We start from the raw sequence: 18757 nt of genomic DNA on the forward strand, positions 1-18757 counted from the left end.
CCGGCCTTAACCCTAGCGGTTTTTAAAAGTGCTTCAAAAGGAGCAAACGAGGACTCATTAGACGCGGAATTGCACGGCAAATTCAAATCTGAAAACGGATTAATTTTATCGTGCTCGGTTGCCGAGTTATTATTGTTTAAAGTCCTTAAGAGCTAAGCCCGGCCTTAACCCTAGCGTTTTTGAAAAGTGCTTCAAATGGAGCAAACGAGGACTCATTAGACGCGGAATTGCACGGCAAATTCAAATCTGAAAACGGATTAATTCTATCGTGCTTGGTTGCCGAGTTATTAGTGTTTAAAGTCCTTAAGAGCTAAGCCCGGCCTTAACCCTAGCTTTTTTGTAAAGTGCTTCAAATGGGACAAACGAGGACTCATTAGACGCGGAATTGCACGGCAAATTCAAATCTGAAAACGGATTAATTCTATCGTGCTCGGTTGCAAAGTTATTAGTGTTTAAAGTCCTCAAGAGCTAAGCCCGGCCTTAACCCTAGCGTTTTTAAAAAGTGCTTCAAATGGGACAAACGAGGACTCATTAGACGCGGAATTGCACGGCAAATTCAAATCTGAAAACGGATTAATTCTATCGTGCTCGGTTGCCGAGTTATTATTGTTTAAAGTCCTTAAGAGCTAAGCCCGGCCTTAACCCTAGCGTTTTTGAAAAGTGCTTCAAATGGAGCAAACGAGGACTCATTAGACGCGGAATTGCACGGCAAATTCAAATCTGAAAACGGATTAATTCTATCGTGCTCGGTTGCAAAGTTATTAGTGTTTAAAGTCCTTAAGAGCTAAGCCCGGCCTTAACCCTAGCTTTTTTGTAAAGTGCTTCAAATGGGACAAACGAGGACTCATTAGACGCGGAATTGCACGGCAAATTCAAATCTGAAAACGGATTAATTCTATCGTGCTCGGTTGCCGAATTATTATTGTTTAAAGTCCTTAAGAGCTAAGCCCGGCCTTAACCCTAGCGTTTTTGAAAAGTGCTTCAAATGGGACAAACGAGGACTCATTAGACGCGGAAGTGCACGGCAAATTCAAATCTGAAAACGGATTAATTCTATCGTGCTCGGTTGCCGAGTTATTAGTGTTTAAAGTCCTTAAGAGCTAAGCCCGGCCTTAACCCTAGCTTTTTTGTAAAGTGCTTCAAATGGGACAAACGAGGACTCATTAGACGCGGAATTGCACGGCAAATTCAAATCTGAAAACGGATTAATTCTATCGTGCTTGGTTGCCGAGTTATTATTGTTTAAAGTCCTTAAGAGCTAAGCCCGGCCTTAACCCTAGCGTTTTTGAAAAGTGCTTCAAATGGAGCAAACGAGGACTCATTAGACGCGGAATTGCACGGCAAATTCAAATCTGAAAACGGATTAATTCTATCGTGCTTGGTTGCCGAGTTATTAGTGTTTAAAGTCCTTAAGAGCTAAGCCCGGCCTTAACCCTAGCTTTTTTGTAAAGTGCTTCAAATGGGACAAACGAGGACTCATTAGACGCGGAATTGCACGGCAAATTCAAATCTGAAAATGGATTAATTCTATCGTGCTTGGTTGCCGAGTTATTATTGTTTAAAGTCCTTAAGAGCTAAGCCCGGCCTTAACCCTAGCGGTTTTTAAAAGTGCTTCAAAAGGAGCAAACGAGGACTCATTAGACGCGGAATTGCACGGCAAATTCAAATCTGAAAACGGATTAATTCTATCGTGCTCGGTTGCCGAGTTATTATTGTTTAAAGTCCTTAAGAGCTAAGCCCGGCCTTAACCCTAGCGTTTTTGAAAAGTGCTTTAAATGGGACAAACGAGGACTCATTAGACGCGGAATTGCACGGCAAATTCAAATCTGAAAACGGATTAATTCTATCGTGCTCGGTTGCCGAGTTATTAGTGTTTAAAGTCATTAAGGGCTAAGCCCGGCCTTAACCCTAGCTTTTTTGTCAAGTGCTTCAAATGGGACAAACGAGGACTCATTAGACGCGGAATTGCACGGCAAATTCAAATCTGAAAACGGATTAATTCTATCGTGCTTGGTTGCCGAGTTATTAGTGTTTAAAGTCCTTAAGGGCTAAGCCCGGCCTTAACCCTAGCTTTTTTGTAAAGTGCTTCAAATGGGACAAACGAGGACTCATTAGACGCGGAATTGCACGGCAAATTCAAATCTGAAAACGGATTAATTCTATCGTGCTTGGTTGCCGAGTTATTATTGTTTAAAGTCCTTAAGAGCCAAGCCCGGCCTTAACCCTAGCGGTTTTTAAAAGTGCTTCAAAAGGAGCAAACGAGGACTCATTAGACGCGGAATTGCACGGCAAATTCAAATCTGAAAACGGATTAATTTTATCGTGCTCGGTTGCCGAGTTATTAGTGTTTAAAGTCCTTAAGAGCTAAGCCCGGCCTTAACCCTAGCTTTTTTGTCAAGTGCTTCAAATGGGACAAACGAGGACTCATTAGACGCGGAATTGCACGGCAAATTCAAATCTGAAAACGGATTAATTCTATCGTGCTTGGTTGCCGAGTTATTATTGTTTAAAGTCCTTAAGAGCTAAGCCCGGCCTTAACCCTAGCGTTTTTGAAAAGTGCTTCAAATGGAGCAAACGAGGACTCATTAGACGCGGAATTGCACGGCAAATTCAAATCTGAAAACGGATTAATTCTATCGTGCTTGGTTGCCGAGTTATTAGTGTTTAAAGTCCTTAAGAGCTAAGCCCGGCCTTAACCCTAGCTTTTTTGTAAAGTGCTTCAAATGGGACAAACGAGGACTCATTAGACGCGGAATTGCACGGCAAATTCAAATCTGAAAATGGATTAATTCTATCGTGCTTGGTTGCCGAGTTATTATTGTTTAAAGTCCTTAAGAGCTAAGCCCGGCCTTAACCCTAGCGGTTTTTAAAAGTGCTTCAAAAGGAGCAAACGAGGACTCATTAGACGCGGAATTGCACGGCAAATTCAAATCTGAAAACGGATTAATTCTATCGTGCTCGGTTGCCGAGTTATTATTGTTTAAAGTCCTTAAGAGCTAAGCCCGGCCTTAACCCTAGCGTTTTTGAAAAGTGCTTTAAATGGGACAAACGAGGACTCATTAGACGCGGAATTGCACGGCAAATTCAAATCTGAAAACGGATTAATTCTATCGTGCTCGGTTGCCGAGTTATTAGTGTTTAAAGTCCTTAAGGGCTAAGCCCGGCCTTAACCCTAGCTTTTTTGTAAAGTGCTTCAAATGGGACAAACGAGGACTCATTAGACGCGGAATTGCACGGCAGATTCAAATCTGAAAACGGATTAATTCTATCGTGCTTGGTTGCCGAGTTATTATTGTTTAAAGTCCTTAAGAGCCAAGCCCGGCCTTAACCCTAGCGGTTTTTAAAAGTGCTTCAAAAGGAGCAAACGAGGACTCATTAGACGCGGAATTGCACGGCTAATTCAAATCTGAAAACGGATTAATTTTATCGTGCTCGGTTGCCGAGTTATTATTGGTTAAAGTCCTTAAGAGCTAAGCCCGGCCTTAACCCTAGCGTTTTTGAAAAGTGCTTCAAATGGAGCAAACGAGGACTCATTAGACGCGGAATTGCACGGCAAATTCAAATCTGAAAACGGATTAATTCTATCGTGCTTGGTTGCCGAGTTATTAGTGTTTAAAGTCCTTAAGAGCTAAGCCCGGCCTTAACCCTAGCTTTTTTGTAAAGTGCTTCAAATGGGACAAACGAGGACTCATTAGACGCGGAATTGCACGGCAAATTCAAATCTGAAAATGGATTAATTCTATCGTGCTTGGTTGCCGAGTTATTATTGTTTAAAGTCCTTAAGAGCTAAGCCCGGCCTTAACCCTAGCGTTTTTGAAAAGTGCTTTAAATGGGACAAACGAGGACTCATTAGACGCGGAATTGCACGGCAAATTCAAATCTGAAAACGGATTAATTCTATCGTGCTCGATTGCCGAGTTATTAGTGTTTAAAGTCCTTAAGAGCTAAGCCCGGCCTTAACCCTAGCTTTTTTGTAAAGTGCTTCAAATGGGACAAACGAGGACTCATTAGACGCGGAATTGCACGGCAAATTCAAATCTGAAAATGGATTAATTCTATCGTGCTTGGTTGCCGAGTTATTATTGTTTAAAGTCCTTAAGAGCTAAGCCCGGCCTTAACCCTAGCGGTTTTTAAAAGTGCTTCAAAAGGAGCAAACGAGGACTCATTAGACGCGGAATTGCACGGCAAATTCAAATCTGAAAACGGATTAATTCTATCGTGCTCGGTTGCCGAGTTATTATTGTTTAAAGTCCTTAAGAGCTAAGCCCGGCCTTAACCCTAGCGTTTTTGAAAAGTGCTTTAAATGGGACAAACGAGGACTCATTAGACGCGGAATTGCACGGCAAATTCAAATCTGAAAACGGATTAATTCTATCGTGCTCGGTTGCCGAGTTATTAGTGTTTAAAGTCCTTAAGGGCTAAGCCCGGCCTTAACCCTAGCTTTTTTGTAAAGTGCTTCAAATGGGACAAACGAGGACTCATTAGACGCGGAATTGCACGGCAAATTCAAATCTGAAAACGGATTAATTCTATCGTGCTTGGTTGCCGAGTTATTATTGTTTAAAGTCCTTAAGAGCCAAGCCCGGCCTTAACCCTAGCGGTTTTTAAAAGTGCTTCAAAAGGAGCAAACGAGGACTCATTAGACGCGGAATTGCACGGCTAATTCAAATCTGAAAACGGATTAATTTTATCGTGCTCGGTTGCCGAGTTATTATTGGTTAAAGTCCTTAAGAGCTAAGCCCGGCCTTAACCCTAGCGTTTTTGAAAAGTGCTTCAAATGGAGCAAACGAGGACTCATTAGACGCGGAATTGCACGGCAAATTCAAATCTGAAAACGGATTAATTCTATCGTGCTTGGTTGCCGAGTTATTAGTGTTTAAAGTCCTTAAGAGCTAAGCCCGGCCTTAACCCTAGCTTTTTTGTAAAGTGCTTCAAATGGGACAAACGAGGACTCATTAGACGCGGAATTGCACGGCAAATTCAAATCTGAAAACGGATTAATTTTATCGTGCTCGGTTGCCGAGTTATTATTGTTTAAAGTCCTTAAGAGCTAAGCCCGGCCTTAACCCTAGCGTTTTTGAAAAGTGCTTCAAATGGAGCAAACGAGGACTCATTAGACGCGGAATTGCACGGCAAATTCAAATCTGAAAACGGATTAATTCTATCGTGCTCGGTTGCAAAGTTATTAGTGTTTAAAGTCCTTAAGAGCTAAGCCCGGCCTTAACCCTAGCTTTTTTGTAAAGTGCTTCAAATGGGACAAACGAGGACTCATTAGACGCGGAATTGCACGGCAAATTCAAATCTGAAAACGGATTAATTCTATCGTGCTCGGTTGCAAAGTTATTAGTGTTTAAAGTCCTTAAGGGCTAAGCCCGGCCTTAACCCTAGCTTTTTTGTAAAGTGCTTCAAATGGGACAAACGAGGACTCATTAGACGCGGAATTGCACGGCAAATTCAAATCTGAAAACGGATTAATTCTATCGTGCTTGGTTGCCGAGTTATTATTGTTTAAAGTCCTTAAGAGCCAAGCCCGGCCTTAACCCTAGCGGTTTTTAAAAGTGCTTCAAAAGGAGCAAACGAGGACTCATTAGACGCGGAATTGCACGGCAAATTCAAATCTGAAAACGGATTAATTTTATCGTGCTCGGTTGCCGAGTTATTAGTGTTTAAAGTCCTTAAGAGCTAAGCCCGGCCTTAACCCTAGCTTTTTTGTCAAGTGCTTCAAATGGGACAAACGAGGACTCATTAGACGCGGAATTGCACGGCAAATTCAAATCTGAAAACGGATTAATTCTATCGTGCTTGGTTGCCGAGTTATTATTGTTTAAAGTCCTTAAGAGCTAAGCCCGGCCTTAACCCTAGCGTTTTTGAAAAGTGCTTCAAATGGAGCAAACGAGGACTCATTAGACGCGGAATTGCACGGCAAATTCAAATCTGAAAACGGATTAATTCTATCGTGCTTGGTTGCCGAGTTATTAGTGTTTAAAGTCCTTAAGAGCTAAGCCCGGCCTTAACCCTAGCTTTTTTGTAAAGTGCTTCAAATGGGACAAACGAGGACTCATTAGACGCGGAATTGCACGGCAAATTCAAATCTGAAAATGGATTAATTCTATCGTGCTTGGTTGCCGAGTTATTATTGTTTAAAGTCCTTAAGAGCTAAGCCCGGCCTTAACCCTAGCGGTTTTTAAAAGTGCTTCAAAAGGAGCAAACGAGGACTCATTAGACGCGGAATTGCACGGCAAATTCAAATCTGAAAACGGATTAATTCTATCGTGCTCGGTTGCCGAGTTATTATTGTTTAAAGTCCTTAAGAGCTAAGCCCGGCCTTAACCCTAGCGTTTTTGAAAAGTGCTTTAAATGGGACAAACGAGGACTCATTAGACGCGGAATTGCACGGCAAATTCAAATCTGAAAACGGATTAATTCTATCGTGCTCGGTTGCCGAGTTATTAGTGTTTAAAGTCCTTAAGGGCTAAGCCCGGCCTTAACCCTAGCTTTTTTGTAAAGTGCTTCAAATGGGACAAACGAGGACTCATTAGACGCGGAATTGCACGGCAGATTCAAATCTGAAAACGGATTAATTCTATCGTGCTTGGTTGCCGAGTTATTATTGTTTAAAGTCCTTAAGAGCCAAGCCCGGCCTTAACCCTAGCGGTTTTTAAAAGTGCTTCAAAAGGAGCAAACGAGGACTCATTAGACGCGGAATTGCACGGCTAATTCAAATCTGAAAACGGATTAATTTTATCGTGCTCGGTTGCCGAGTTATTATTGGTTAAAGTCCTTAAGAGCTAAGCCCGGCCTTAACCCTAGCGTTTTTGAAAAGTGCTTCAAATGGAGCAAACGAGGACTCATTAGACGCGGAATTGCACGGCAAATTCAAATCTGAAAACGGATTAATTCTATCGTGCTTGGTTGCCGAGTTATTAGTGTTTAAAGTCCTTAAGAGCTAAGCCCGGCCTTAACCCTAGCTTTTTTGTAAAGTGCTTCAAATGGGACAAACGAGGACTCATTAGACGCGGAATTGCACGGCAAATTCAAATCTGAAAATGGATTAATTCTATCGTGCTTGGTTGCCGAGTTATTATTGTTTAAAGTCCTTAAGAGCTAAGCCCGGCCTTAACCCTAGCGTTTTTGAAAAGTGCTTTAAATGGGACAAACGAGGACTCATTAGACGCGGAATTGCACGGCAAATTCAAATCTGAAAACGGATTAATTCTATCGTGCTCGATTGCCGAGTTATTAGTGTTTAAAGTCCTTAAGAGCTAAGCCCGGCCTTAACCCTAGCTTTTTTGTAAAGTGCTTCAAATGGGACAAACGAGGACTCATTAGACGCGGAATTGCACGGCAAATTCAAATCTGAAAATGGATTAATTCTATCGTGCTTGGTTGCCGAGTTATTATTGTTTAAAGTCCTTAAGAGCTAAGCCCGGCCTTAACCCTAGCGGTTTTTAAAAGTGCTTCAAAAGGAGCAAACGAGGACTCATTAGACGCGGAATTGCACGGCAAATTCAAATCTGAAAACGGATTAATTCTATCGTGCTCGGTTGCCGAGTTATTATTGTTTAAAGTCCTTAAGAGCTAAGCCCGGCCTTAACCCTAGCGTTTTTGAAAAGTGCTTTAAATGGGACAAACGAGGACTCATTAGACGCGGAATTGCACGGCAAATTCAAATCTGAAAACGGATTAATTCTATCGTGCTCGGTTGCCGAGTTATTAGTGTTTAAAGTCCTTAAGGGCTAAGCCCGGCCTTAACCCTAGCTTTTTTGTAAAGTGCTTCAAATGGGACAAACGAGGACTCATTAGACGCGGAATTGCACGGCAAATTCAAATCTGAAAACGGATTAATTCTATCGTGCTTGGTTGCCGAGTTATTATTGTTTAAAGTCCTTAAGAGCCAAGCCCGGCCTTAACCCTAGCGGTTTTTAAAAGTGCTTCAAAAGGAGCAAACGAGGACTCATTAGACGCGGAATTGCACGGCTAATTCAAATCTGAAAACGGATTAATTTTATCGTGCTCGGTTGCCGAGTTATTATTGGTTAAAGTCCTTAAGAGCTAAGCCCGGCCTTAACCCTAGCGTTTTTGAAAAGTGCTTCAAATGGAGCAAACGAGGACTCATTAGACGCGGAATTGCACGGCAAATTCAAATCTGAAAACGGATTAATTCTATCGTGCTTGGTTGCCGAGTTATTAGTGTTTAAAGTCCTTAAGAGCTAAGCCCGGCCTTAACCCTAGCTTTTTTGTAAAGTGCTTCAAATGGGACAAACGAGGACTCATTAGACGCGGAATTGCACGGCAAATTCAAATCTGAAAACGGATTAATTTTATCGTGCTCGGTTGCCGAGTTATTATTGTTTAAAGTCCTTAAGAGCTAAGCCCGGCCTTAACCCTAGCGTTTTTGAAAAGTGCTTCAAATGGAGCAAACGAGGACTCATTAGACGCGGAATTGCACGGCAAATTCAAATCTGAAAACGGATTAATTCTATCGTGCTCGGTTGCAAAGTTATTAGTGTTTAAAGTCCTTAAGAGCTAAGCCCGGCCTTAACCCTAGCTTTTTTGTAAAGTGCTTCAAATGGGACAAACGAGGACTCATTAGACGCGGAATTGCACGGCAAATTCAAATCTGAAAACGGATTAATTCTATCGTGCTCGGTTGCCGAATTATTATTGTTTAAAGTCCTTAAGAGCTAAGCCCGGCCTTAACCCTAGCGTTTTTGAAAAGTGCTTCAAATGGGACAAACGAGGACTCATTAGACGCGGAAGTGCACGGCAAATTCAAATCTGAAAACGGATTAATTCTATCGTGCTCGGTTGCCGAGTTATTAGTGTTTAAAGTCCTTAAGAGCTGAGCCCGGCCTTAACCCTAGCTTTTTTGTAAAGTGCTTCAAATGGGACAAACGAGGACTCATTAGACGCGGAATTGCACGGCAAATTCAAATCTGAAAACGGATTAATTCTATCGTGCTTGGTTGCCGAGTTATTATTGTTTAAAGTCCTTAAGAGCTAAGCCCGGCCTTAACCCTAGCGTTTTTGAAAAGTGCTTCAAATGGAGCAAACGAGGACTCATTAGACGCGGAATTGCACGGCAAATTCAAATCTGAAAACGGATTAATTCTATCGTGCTTGGTTGCCGAGTTATTAGTGTTTAAAGTCCTTAAGAGCTAAGCCCGGCCTTAACCCTAGCTTTTTTGTAAAGTGCTTCAAATGGGACAAACGAGGACTCATTAGACGCGGAATTGCACGGCAAATTCAAATCTGAAAATGGATTAATTCTATCGTGCTTGGTTGCCGAGTTATTATTGTTTAAAGTCCTTAAGAGCTAAGCCCGGCCTTAACCCTAGCGGTTTTTAAAAGTGCTTCAAAAGGAGCAAACGAGGACTCATTAGACGCGGAATTGCACGGCAAATTCAAATCTGAAAACGGATTAATTCTATCGTGCTCGGTTGCCGAGTTATTATTGTTTAAAGTCCTTAAGAGCTAAGCCCGGCCTTAACCCTAGCGTTTTTGAAAAGTGCTTTAAATGGGACAAACGAGGACTCATTAGACGCGGAATTGCACGGCAAATTCAAATCTGAAAACGGATTAATTCTATCGTGCTCGGTTGCCGAGTTATTAGTGTTTAAAGTCATTAAGGGCTAAGCCCGGCCTTAACCCTAGCTTTTTTGTCAAGTGCTTCAAATGGGACAAACGAGGACTCATTAGACGCGGAATTGCACGGCAATTCAAATCTGAAAGTGGATTAATTCTATCGTGCTCGGTTGCCGAGTTATTAGTGTTTAAAGTCCTTAAGGGCTAAGCCCGGCCTTAACCCTAGCTTTTTTGTAAAGTGCTTCAAATGGGACAAACGAGGACTCATTAGACGCGGAATTGCACGGCAAATTCAAATCTGAAAACGGATTAATTTTATCGTGCTCGGTTGCCGAGTTATTATTGGTTAAAGTCCTTAAGAGCTAAGCCCGGCCTTAACCCTAGCGTTTTTGAAAAGTGCTTCAAATGGAGCAAACGAGGACTTCTTAGACGCGGAATTGCACGGTAAATTCAAATCTGAAAACGGATTAATTCTATCGTGCTTGGTTGCCGAGTTATTAGTGTTTAAAGTCCTTAAGAGCTAAGCCCGGCCTTAACCCTAGCGTTTTTGTAAAGTGCTTCAAATGGGACAAACGAGGACTCATTAGACGCGGAATTGCACGGCAAATTCAAATCTGAAAACGGGTTAATTTTATCGTGCTCGGTTGCCGAGTTATTATTGTTTAAAGTCCTTAAGAGCTAAGCCCGGCCTTAACCCTAGCTTTTTTGTAAAGTGCTTCAAATGGAGCAAACGATGACTCATTAGACGCGGAAGTGCACGGCAAATTCAAATCTGAAAACGGATTAATTCTATCGTGCTCGGTTGCAAAGTTATTAGTGTTTAAAGTCCTCAAGAGCTAAGCCCGGCCTTAACCCTAGCGTTTTTGAAAAGTGCTTCAAATGGGACAAACGAGGACTCATTAGACGCGGAATTGCACGGCAAATTCAAATCTGAAAACGGATTAATTTTATCGTGCTCGGTTGCCGAGTTATTATTGTTTAAAGTCCTTAAGAGCTAAGCCCGGCCTTAACCCTAGCGTTTTTGAAAAGTGCTTCAAATGGAGCAAACGAGGACTCATTAGACGCGGAATTGCACGGCAAATTCAAATCTGAAAACGGATTAATTCTATCGTGCTCGGTTGCAAAGTTATTAGTGTTTAAAGTCCTTAAGAGCTAAGCCCGGCCTTAACCCTAGCTTTTTTGTAAAGTGCTTCAAATGGGACAAACGAGGACTCATTAGACGCGGAATTGCACGGCAAATTCAAATCTGAAAACGGATTAATTCTATCGTGCTCGGTTGCCGAATTATTATTGTTTAAAGTCCTTAAGAGCTAAGCCCGGCCTTAACCCTAGCGTTTTTGAAAAGTGCTTCAAATGGGACAAACGAGGACTCATTAGACGCGGAAGTGCACGGCAAATTCAAATCTGAAAACGGATTAATTCTATCGTGCTCGGTTGCCGAGTTATTAGTGTTTAAAGTCCTTAAGAGCTAAGCCCGGCCTTAACCCTAGCTTTTTTGTAAAGTGCTTCAAATGGGACAAACGAGGACTCATTAGACGCGGAATTGCACGGCAAATTCAAATCTGAAAACGGATTAATTCTATCGTGCTTGGTTGCCGAGTTATTATTGTTTAAAGTCCTTAAGAGCTAAGCCCGGCCTTAACCCTAGCGTTTTTGAAAAGTGCTTCAAATGGAGCAAACGAGGACTCATTAGACGCGGAATTGCACGGCAAATTCAAATCTGAAAACGGATTAATTCTATCGTGCTTGGTTGCCGAGTTATTAGTGTTTAAAGTCCTTAAGAGCTAAGCCCGGCCTTAACCCTAGCTTTTTTGTAAAGTGCTTCAAATGGGACAAACGAGGACTCATTAGACGCGGAATTGCACGGCAAATTCAAATCTGAAAATGGATTAATTCTATCGTGCTTGGTTGCCGAGTTATTATTGTTTAAAGTCCTTAAGAGCTAAGCCCGGCCTTAACCCTAGCGGTTTTTAAAAGTGCTTCAAAAGGAGCAAACGAGGACTCATTAGACGCGGAATTGCACGGCAAATTCAAATCTGAAAACGGATTAATTCTATCGTGCTCGGTTGCCGAGTTATTATTGTTTAAAGTCCTTAAGAGCTAAGCCCGGCCTTAACCCTAGCGGTTTTTAAAAGTGCTTCAAAAGGAGCAAACGAGGACTCATTAGACGCGGAATTGCACGGCAAATTCAAATCTGAAAACGGATTAATTCTATCGTGCTCGGTTGCCGAGTTATTATTGTTTAAAGTCCTTAAGAGCTAAGCCCGGCCTTAACCCTAGCGTTTTTGAAAAGTGCTTTAAATGGGACAAACGAGGACTCATTAGACGCGGAATTGCACGGCAAATTCAAATCTGAAAACGGATTAATTCTATCGTGCTCGGTTGCCGAGTTATTAGTGTTTAAAGTCATTAAGGGCTAAGCCCGGCCTTAACCCTAGCTTTTTTGTCAAGTGCTTCAAATGGGACAAACGAGGACTCATTAGACGCGGAATTGCACGGCAAATTCAAATCTGAAAGTGGATTAATTCTATCGTGCTCGGTTGCCGAGTTATTAGTGTTTAAAGTCCTTAAGGGCTAAGCCCGGCCTTAACCCTAGCTTTTTTGTAAAGTGCTTCAAATGGGACAAACGAGGACTCATTAGACGCGGAATTGCACGGCAAATTCAAATCTGAAAACGGATTAATTTTATCGTGCTCGGTTGCCGAGTTATTATTGGTTAAAGTCCTTAAGAGCTAAGCCCGGCCTTAACCCTAGCGTTTTTGAAAAGTGCTTCAAATGGAGCAAACGAGGACTTCTTAGACGCGGAATTGCACGGTAAATTCAAATCTGAAAACGGATTAATTCTATCGTGCTTGGTTGCCGAGTTATTAGTGTTTAAAGTCCTTAAGAGCTAAGCCCGGCCTTAACCCTAGCGTTTTTGTAAAGTGCTTCAAATGGGACAAACGAGGACTCATTAGACGCGGAATTGCACGGCAAATTCAAATCTGAAAACGGGTTAATTTTATCGTGCTCGGTTGCCGAGTTATTATTGTTTAAAGTCCTTAAGAGCTAAGCCCGGCCTTAACCCTAGCTTTTTTGTAAAGTGCTTCAAATGGAGCAAACGATGACTCATTAGACGCGGAAGTGCACGGCAAATTCAAATCTGAAAACGGATTAATTCTATCGTGCTCGGTTGCAAAGTTATTAGTGTTTAAAGTCCTCAAGAGCTAAGCCCGGCCTTAACCCTAGCGTTTTTGAAAAGTGCTTCAAATGGGACAAACGAGGACTCATTAGACGCGGAATTGCACGGCAAATTCAAATCTGAAAACGGATTAATTTTATCGTGCTCGGTTGCCGAGTTATTATTGTTTAAAGTCCTTAAGAGCTAAGCCCGGCCTTAACCCTAGCGTTTTTTAAAAGTGCTTCAAATGGAGCAAACGAGGACTCATTAGACGCGGAATTGCACGGCAAATTCAAATCTGAAAACGGATTAATTCTATCGTGCTCGGTTGCAAAGTTATTAGTGTTTAAAGTCCTTAAGAGCTAAGCCCGGCCTTAACCCTAGCTTTTTTGTAAAGTGCTTCAAATGGGACAAACGAGGACTCATTAGACGCGGAATTGCACGGCAAATTCAAATCTGAAAACGGATTAATTCTATCGTGCTCGGTTGCCGAATTATTATTGTTTAAAGTCCTTAAGAGCTAAGCCCGGCCTTAACCCTAGCGTTTTTGAAAAGTGCTTCAAATGGGACAAACGAGGACTCATTAGACGCGGAAGTGCACGGCAAATTCAAATCTGAAAACGGATTAATTCTATCGTGCTCGGTTGCCGAGTTATTAGTGTTTAAAGTCCTTAAGAGCTAAGCCCGGCCTTAACCCTAGCTTTTTTGTAAAGTGCTTCAAATGGGACAAACGAGGACTCATTAGACGCGGAATTGCACGGCAAATTCAAATCTGAAAACGGATTAATTCTATCGTGCTTGGTTGCCGAGTTATTATTGTTTAAAGTCCTTAAGAGCTAAGCCCGGCCTTAACCCTAGCGTTTTTGAAAAGTGCTTCAAATGGAGCAAACGAGGACTCATTAGACGCGGAATTGCACGGCAAATTCAAATCTGAAAACGGATTAATTCTATCGTGCTCGGTTGCCGAGTTATTATTGGTTAAAGTCCTTAAGAGCTAAGCCCGGCCTTAACCCTAGCGTTTTTGAAAAGTGCTTCAAATGGAGCAAACGAGGACTTCTTAGACGCGGAATTGCACGGTAAATTCAAATCTGAAAACGGATTAATTCTATCGTGCTTGGTTGCCGAGTTATTAGTGTTTAAAGTCCTTAAGAGCTAAGCCCGGCCTTAACCCTAGCGTTTTTGTAAAGTGCTTCAAATGGGACAAACGAGGACTCATTAGACGCGGAATTGCACGGCAAATTCAAATCTGAAAACGGGTTAATTTTATCGTGCTCGGTTGCCGAGTTATTATTGTTTAAAGTCCTTAAGAGCTAAGCCCGGCCTTAACCCTAGCTTTTTTGTAAAGTGCTTCAAATGGAGCAAACGATGACTCATTAGACGCGGAAGTGCACGGCAAATTCAAATCTGAAAACGGATTAATTCTATCGTGCTCGGTTGCAAAGTTATTAGTGTTTAAAGTCCTCAAGAGCTAAGCCCGGCCTTAACCCTAGCGTTTTTGAAAAGTGCTTCAAATGGGACAAACGAGGACTCATTAGACGCGGAATTGCACGGCAAATTCAAATCTGAAAACGGATTAATTTTATCGTGCTCGGTTGCCGAGTTATTATTGTTTAAAGTCCTTAAGAGCTAAGCCCGGCCTTAACCCTAGCGTTTTTGAAAAGTGCTTCAAATGGAGCAAACGAGGACTCATTAGACGCGGAATTGCACGGCAAATTCAAATCTGAAAACGGATTAATTCTATCGTGCTCGGTTGCAAAGTTATTAGTGTTTAAAGTCCTTAAGAGCTAAGCCCGGCCTTAACCCTAGCTTTTTTGTAAAGTGCTTCAAATGGGACAAACGAGGACTCATTAGACGCGGAATTGCACGGCAAATTCAAATCTGAAAACGGATTAATTCTATCGTGCTCGGTTGCCGAATTATTATTGTTTAAAGTCCTTAAGAGCTAAGCCCGGCCTTAACCCTAGCGTTTTTGAAAAGTGCTTCAAATGGGACAAACGAGGACTCATTAGACGCGGAAGTGCACGGCAAATTCAAATCTGAAAACGGATTAATTCTATCGTGCTCGGTTGCCGAGTTATTAGTGTTTAAAGTCCTTAAGAGCTAAGCCCGGCCTTAACCCTAGCTTTTTTGTAAAGTGCTTCAAATGGGACAAACGAGGACTCATTAGACGCGGAATTGCACGGCAAATTCAAATCTGAAAACGGATTAATTCTATCGTGCTTGGTTGCCGAGTTATTATTGTTTAAAGTCCTTAAGAGCTAAGCCCGGCCTTAACCCTAGCGTTTTTGAAAAGTGCTTCAAATGGAGCAAACGAGGACTCATTAGACGCGGAATTGCACGGCAAATTCAAATCTGAAAACGGATTAATTCTATCGTGCTTGGTTGCCGAGTTATTAGTGTTTAAAGTCCTTAAGAGCTAAGCCCGGCCTTAACCCTAGCTTTTTTGTAAAGTGCTTCAAATGGGACAAACGAGGACTCATTAGACGCGGAATTGCACGGCAAATTCAAATCTGAAAATGGATTAATTCTATCGTGCTTGGTTGCCGAGTTATTATTGTTTAAAGTCCTTAAGAGCTAAGCCCGGCCTTAACCCTAGCGGTTTTTAAAAGTGCTTCAAAAGGAGCAAACGAGGACTCATTAGACGCGGAATTGCACGGCAAATTCAAATCTGAAAACGGATTAATTCTATCGTGCTCGGTTGCCGAGTTATTATTGTTTAAAGTCCTTAAGAGCTAAGCCCGGCCTTAACCCTAGCGTTTTTGAAAAGTGCTTTAAATGGGACAAACGAGGACTCATTAGACGCGGAATTGCACGGCAAATTCAAATCTGAAAACGGATTAATTCTATCGTGCTCGGTTGCCGAGTTATTAGTGTTTAAAGTCATTAAGGGCTAAGCCCGGCCTTAACCCTAGCTTTTTTGTCAAGTGCTTCAAATGGGACAAACGAGGACTCATTAGACGCGGAATTGCACGGCAAATTCAAATCTGAAAGTGGATTAATTCTATCGTGCTTGGTTGCCGAGTTATTAGTGTTTAAAGTCCTTAAGGGCTAAGCCCGGCCTTAACCCTAGCTTTTTTGTAAAGTGCTTCAAATGGGACAAACGAGGACTCATTAGACGCGGAATTGCACGGCAAATTCAAATCTGAAAACGGATTAATTCTATCGTGCTTGGTTGCCGAGTTATTATTGTTTAAAGTCCTTAAGAGCCAAGCCCGGCCTTAACCCTAGCGGTTTTTAAAAGTGCTTCAAAAGGAGCAAACGAGGACTCATTAGACGCGGAATTGCACGGCAAATTCAAATCTGAAAACGGATTAATTCTATCGTGCTCGGTTGCCGAGTTATTAGTGTTTAAAGTCCTTAAGAGCTAAGCCCGGCCTTAACCCTAGCTTTTTTGTAAAGTGCTTCAAATGGGACAAACGAGGACTCATTAGACGCGGAATTGCACGGCAAATTCAAATCTAAAAACGGATTAATTCTATCGTGCTTGGTTGCCGAGTTATTATTGTTTAAAGTCCTTAAGAGCTAAGCCCGGCCTTAACCCTAGCGTTTTTGAAAAGTGCTTCAAATGGAGCAAACGAGGACTCATTAGACGCGGAATTGCACGGCAAATTCAAATCTGAAAACGGATTAATTCTATCGTGCTTGGTTGCCGAGTTATTAGTGTTTAAAGTCCTTAAGAGCTAAGCCCGGCCTTAACCCTAGCTTTTTTGTAAAGTGCTTCAAATGGGACAAACGAGGACTCATTAGACGCGGAATTGCACGGCAAATTCAAATCTGAAAATGGATTAATTCTATCGTGCTTGGTTGCCGAGTTATTATTGTTTAAAGTCCTTAAGAGCTAAGCCCGGCCTTAACCCTAGCGGTTTTTAAAAGTGCTTCAAAAGGAGCAAACGAGGACTCATTAGACGCGGAATTGCACGGCTAATTCAAATCTGAAAACGGATTAATTTTATCGTGCTCGGTTGCCGAGTTATTATTGGTTAAAGTCCTTAAGAGCTAAGCCCGGCCTTAACCCTAGCGTTTTTGAAAAGTGCTTCAAATGGAGCAAACGAGGACTCATTAGACGCGGAATTGCACGGCAAATTCAAATCTGAAAACGGATTAATTCTATCGTGCTTGGTTGCCGAGTTATTAGTGTTTAAAGTCCTTAAGAGCTAAGCCCGGCCTTAACCCTAGCTTTTTTGTAAAGTGCTTCAAATGGAGCAAACGATGACTCATTAGACGCGGAAGTGCACGGCAAATTCAAATCTGAAAACGGATTAATTCTATCGTGCTCGGTTGCAAAGTTATTAGTGTTTAAAGTCCTCAAGAGCTAAGCCCGGCCTTAACCCTAGCGTTTTTGAAAAGTGCTTCAAATGGGACAAACGAGGACTCATTAGACGCGGAATTGCACGGCAAATTCAAATCTGAAAACGGATTAATTTTATCGTGCTCGGTTGCCGAGTTATTATTGTTTAAAGTCCTTAAGAGCTAAGCCCGGCCTTAACCCTAGCGTTTTTGAAAAGTGCTTCAAATGGAGCAAACGAGGACTCATTAGACGCGGAATTGCACGGCAAATTCAAATCTGAAAACGGATTAATTCTATCGTGCTCGGTTGCAAAGTTATTAGTGTTTAAAGTCCTTAAGAGCTAAGCCCGGCCTTAACCCTAGCTTTTTTGTAAAGTGCTTCAAATGGGACAAACGAGGACTCATTAGACGCGGAATTGCACGGCAAATTCAAATCTGAAAACGGATTAATTCTATCGTGCTCGGTTGCCGAATTATTATTGTTTAAAGTCCTTAAGAGCTAAGCCCGGCCTTAACCCTAGCGTTTTTGAAAAGTGCTTCAAATGGGACAAACGAGGACTCATTAGACGCGGAAGTGCACGGCAAATTCAAATCTGAAAACGGATTAATTCTATCGTGCTCGGTTGCCGAGTTATTAGTGTTTAAAGTCCTTAAGAGCTAAGCCCGGCCTTAACCCTAGCTTTTTTGTAAAGTGCTTCAAATGGGACAAACGAGGACTCATTAGACGCGGAATTGCACGGCAAATTCAAATCTGAAAACGGATTAATTCTATCGTGCTTGGTTGCCGAGTTATTATTGTTTAAAGTCCTTAAGAGCTAAGCCCGGCCTTAACCCTAGCGTTTTTGAAAAGTGCTTCAAATGGAGCAAACGAGGACTCATTAGACGCGGAATTGCACGGCAAATTCAAATCTGAAAACGGATTAATTCTATCGTGCTTGGTTGCCGAGTTATTAGTGTTTAAAGTCCTTAAGAGCTAAGCCCGGCCTTAACCCTAGCTTTTTTGTAAAGTGCTTCAAATGGGACAAACGAGGACTCATTAGACGCGGAATTGCACGGCAAATTCAAATCTGAAAATGGATTAATTCTATCGTGCTTGGTTGCCGAGTTATTATTGTTTAAAGTCCTTAAGAGCTAAGCCCGGCCTTAACCCTAGCGGTTTTTAAAAGTGCTTCAAAAGGAGCAAACGAGGACTCATTAGACGCGGAATTGCACGGCAAATTCAAATCTGAAAACGGATTAATTCTATCGTGCTCGGTTGCCGAGTTATTATTGTTTAAAGTCCTTAAGAGCTAAGCCCGGCCTTAACCCTAGCGTTTTTGAAAAGTGCTTTAAATGGGACAAACGAGGACTCATTAGACGCGGAATTGCACGGCAAATTCAAATCTGAAAACGGATTAATTCTATCGTGCTCGGTTGCCGAGTTATTAGTGTTTAAAGTCATTAAGGGCTAAGCCCGGCCTTAACCCTAGCTTTTTTGTCAAGTGCTTCAAATGGGACAAACGAGGACTCATTAGACGCGGAATTGCACGGCAAATTCAAATCTGAAAGTGGATTAATTCTATCGTGCTCGGTTGCCGAGTTATTAGTGTTTAAAGTCCTTAAGGGCTAAGCCCGGCCTTAACCCTAGCTTTTTTGTAAAGTGCTTCAAATGGGACAAACGAGGACTCATTAGACGCGGAATTGCACGGCAAATTCAAATCTGAAAACGGATTAATTTTATCGTGC

Source organism: Branchiostoma lanceolatum, chromosome 4, assembly GCF_035083965.1.
Source record: "Branchiostoma lanceolatum isolate klBraLanc5 chromosome 4, klBraLanc5.hap2, whole genome shotgun sequence".
Classification (NCBI taxonomy): domain Eukaryota; kingdom Metazoa; phylum Chordata; class Leptocardii; order Amphioxiformes; family Branchiostomatidae; genus Branchiostoma; species Branchiostoma lanceolatum.